We start from the raw sequence: 4,159 nt of genomic DNA on the forward strand, positions 1-4,159 counted from the left end.
GTTGAGTGGAACACACATTTGAAATTTCATCATGTTGAATTGTCCTCAAAAGTAGCTGTTCTACAGCCTAAATGTCTATCAGTGGATAAATGGATAAAGGATTTTTTTTTGAAACAATGGAGTACTACTGTGCCATAAAAAGGATAAACTTGAGACATTTCTAGGTAAGTGGATGTACCTTGAGACCATATTGGAAAGTGAAATAAAAATGTTTAACTATCACATTGTTTCTCTGGTGTGAGAAACTGAAAGGGTAAATAAGGACCAAAATGTATAATAGATATTGGGAAATAGGAATAAAATGTTCAAATGGAAACGAAGTAAGGGAGGGAAGGAGAAAGAAAGGGAAGAGAAGAATAGCAGGAAAAAATCAAAACAGCTTTTGTAAATGAGGAGGGGAAAAAGGGCTGAATGGAGGCGAGGGGATTGGGGAAAAAAGAATCAAGATATATTATGTACAGTTACAAATTTCCTATTATGATTGTGATTATTATGTACATCTAAAGTGCACCAATAAAATTTTTTAATGTATTTAGTACAGGATCTACAGGGTCTCACTACACAGATCAGACTCGTAGTGATTCATCTTTGTTGTTCTTTGGTCTTTTTTTTTTTTTTTTTGGCGGAACCGGGGATTGAACTCAGGCCCGGCAAGCACTTATTTTACTGAGCCATCTCCCCCGCCCCCTTAAAATCTTTTTAAAAGTAGTTGTTTTAGTTTTATACTGCCACCTGCCATCTCTGAGTTTCATTCCAAGATTTCCTTCTTCTACTGAAATGATCAGACCTTAACGTTTTACTTTCTTCAGTAGTCCTACGAAAACCAGAGCTGAAAGAGTTGGCATGGCAGTGGCTGAGTTCGAAGAATTCAGTTTAGGTGTCCTATTGCCGTTCCTTGATTTCCACTAAAATCACGGCGGAGCCTTAGTATCCGATTCAGCGCACACGTATGCTAAATTAACGCTTAGCAGCCGCTGCATCAAGTCTCTAGCAGTTGGTACGTCCCGGCAACGGCTCCCTCCCAGGGATGAAATTGGTTCCGTCCTGCGACTGCGCCCTTCGCGTCTCCTAGCGGTGCCTGGGCCTCGCGAGCCTTGTAAGTCCCCCCTCCCCCCGCCCCCGCCCGCGCAACGGTCGCTGTCGCCGTCCAGCGTCGGGGGGAGGGGCTTTGCAGAGCTGCGCGCGCCGCCGGCCGGTACCTGACGCCTCGCGCCCGTCATCCTTTTAACGCCTTCTCGCCTTCCGCGGGGCCGCGGCAGGCTTTTCACTCCGGGGCGGTCTCCCGATACCGAGGTAGGCCTCCCCATACGCCGGGTAGGGTTCTGTGGACGCCGGTGTTGGCCTCTCACGAGTCCCGTGTGGGTCCCACGGGCTCCTGCCGCCTCTGAGGTGGCTTCCTGGGACGCCGCGGTGGGCTTCCCGCTCGGGTGGAACCGGAGGCGGCGCCAAGTCCCGCTCGCCCCGAGAGTTGTGGTGCCCCTTTCCCCACGCTGAAAGCCACACACGCCGAGTGCTTGGGGACCTCGCCCAGAGTGAGAGTGACCAGGCCGACGGCTCCTCGCGCCCCCTTTTACTGTTTGGTTACTTTTGCTTGACAGGTGAAATTTGTTTTCACGGGGCGCGCGCGTGCGGGTAGGGGGGCGCCTTATCACTTAATGCCTCCAGAAGAACCGGTACGTTTCTCCTGTGTACTGAGACAGGCATCAGTTTCAGCCTTTTGCACATACATCTTCACTTAATCCTCACCACAGCCCCGGAGAAAAGACTTGACATCTGTCAGTGATGGAGTTGAGTATACAGTGGTCCCTCACTTATCGCGAAGGTTCCGTTCCAGCCACCCCCGCGATAAGTGAAAATCAGCGAAGTAGAGACGTTATATTTTAGTATTTACATATATTTTGAGGCTTTATAAACACTTATCACACTTTTATAAAAAATTTTCCACGCTTGTAAAAACACTTCTAATGTTCTTAACCATTTTCTAAACTCTTAAGCCTACGTAATTTTAACAACATATGTATACTGTATGGTACTGCCACATCCCATGATATAGCGAAAAATCTGCGATAAAAAATTTAGATTAATAGTTTTTTGAAAACCCGCGAAACAGTGAGCCCACGAAACTCGAACCGCGAAATAGTGAGGGAGTACTGTAAATCCAGGCAGATTTCATTGTTCTTGCAGTTAGTCAGTATTCCTGAGATATAAGTAACATGAGAAAAAAATGAAAAGTTATGCTTTTACCTTTATTTTTTCCATCATGGAAGGCAGTGCTTTGCACTTGAATCAAAAGAAAGTCTGGTTTTGAATTTAGATGCATTAAGTTTAATTTACCAGCATAGTCATTTACTACTTTAGGAACTGTTTAATAATATATTAAGTATTGATGAAGATATCTACTTAGTATTATTGGAAGGAATAACATGATGCATATGTACCTAGACAGTGTCCAAGGAGTCAACAAATAACTAGTAATGCTCATGTTGCTACACATTTATCCTGAACTGAAGCCAAGTATGGATGGAAAAACAGGGGTTTGTGTGTGTGTGTGTGTGTGTGTGTGTGTGTGTGTGTGTATGTATAAGTATATAGGTAGTACATATAAGGTTTGCATTTACCTTTTTCTTAGTCACAGAAGCATTTAGACTCATTGTAATCAGTTGCTAAAGAAACTTGTACCACATTTCTTAAATACTGGCTTGTTTAGGGATAACAGTCAATGATTCATAAAGTCTCATTCATAAAGTCTCTATCACCCAAAGGTTTCAAAGCTGTTTTGATAGGTTGGGTATGTAGAATGTTAAGATTTAAAATTATCCTGTCAGTGATTCAGTGATTATTTGGATAGATCAAGGTGATAAAGATGCTGAAAAAAAATGACAAGGGACTGGGGATGTGTCTTAGGGTAGAGCTCCTGCCTTGCAAGAATAAGGCCCTGGATTTGATCTCCAGCACCAAAAAAAAAAAGAGAGAGAGAAAAAGAAAGAAAGAAAATGACAGTACTCGAAACTAGGGATTTTTCAAAGACAACATCAAAAATGCTACCTATGAAATAAATTCTGTTCTCATTGGGTTGCTTTTGTTTCTACATTCTTCTGGAGATATGGCCTTTCTCACTATCACACATTGATTACTTTTTTTTTAAACACATGATTACTCTTGGTATCTAGACTCAGTTCCTCTTTTCACAGGTAGTGTAATTTATTCTTTAATTCAAGTAAGTGAAGATAAGCCATTATTATTATTTAGTTCTTCATCTTCAGTGGTATCAATTTAAAAAACAAAACAGCTGTGCATGGTGGTACACGCCTGTAATCCTAGCACTTAAGAGGTGGAGATATGAGGGTCACCATGAGTTTGAGGCCAGCCTGGGAATACATAATTAAAGGCCTGCCTGAACTATGTAGTACCCTATCTCAAACAAAAAGATGCAATAGTAGTTTGAGGATATGCAGGCTGGCTTGTTTAAATTAATTAATCCCCCTCATCTGCTATGATTCTTTGAAAACCTATATTAACTCTGCAGTGGTTTTGTGTCAGGGAGAAAGGCATTTGTTTATATACTTTTAAAGAAGTTATGTGTATTTGGTGGTATAGCTACTCTTGTTATCAACTTCGAGCATATCAGTTAAAGTAACTCAAAGCAAGTCAGACATGGTAGCATGTATATAATCCCAGCATTCAGGAGTCCGAGGCAAGAGAATTATCGTGAGTTTGAGGTCAAACTGGGCTACATAACTCAAGGCCAGTTTGAATTATGTATTGAGATCCTGTTTCAAAAAATCCAAACCAACCAACAAAAAAAATCTTAAGGGTACAGGAAATATTTAATAAGTTGGAAACACTTCATATAAGCAATTTTCCTCAGGCATTATGATTCCTCTAGTTTTCTATATTCCGTACTTCTGTTTCCTACTTAGGCTTTTAGGTTTAAGAATAATTGTACATTTTATGTCTTCCATTTAAGTTTCTTCAGCTCTCCCCTTCTGTACCTTTAATTTTATACTTATGCTCTTAATATGGCATTTATTTAGGTTCTGGGGGTGGAACTGAGGGCACTTATTTTGCATTTGCTAAATATGCACTCTACCACAGAATTCTATCCCAGTTCCTTTATATGGCATTGAGTGAATTTGAAAAACTTTTTTTTTTTTTTTTT

General features: G+C 41.2%; 1 protein-coding gene and 1 pseudogene across 8 annotated transcripts in view; both read left to right on the top strand.

Annotated features, from left to right (window-relative positions):
• The first annotated feature begins 1,142 nt into the window (after window positions 1-1,142).
• The window catches only part of Uimc1 (ubiquitin interaction motif containing 1), a 155,433-nt gene continuing 152,416 nt past the window's right edge, over window positions 1,143-4,159 (top strand). Inside the window, exons 1-2 of one of the 8 annotated variants that reach the window (XM_023716538.1) lie at window positions 1,143-1,293; window positions 1,599-1,673. The gene's annotated coding sequence lies outside the window, so the exon portion shown is untranslated. The remainder of the gene's footprint in view (window positions 1,294-1,598; window positions 1,674-4,159) is intronic. The other 7 variants (XM_023716542.1, XM_023716537.1, XM_023716539.1 and 4 more) reach the window with 7 other exon arrangements.
• The window catches only part of LOC101587960, an 11,437-nt pseudogene continuing 9,060 nt past the window's right edge, over window positions 1,783-4,159 (top strand).

The sequence above is a fragment of the Octodon degus genome, unplaced genomic scaffold (assembly GCF_000260255.1).
Source record: "Octodon degus isolate 3935 unplaced genomic scaffold, OctDeg1.0 scaffold00048, whole genome shotgun sequence".
NCBI classification, from domain to species: domain Eukaryota; kingdom Metazoa; phylum Chordata; class Mammalia; order Rodentia; family Octodontidae; genus Octodon; species Octodon degus.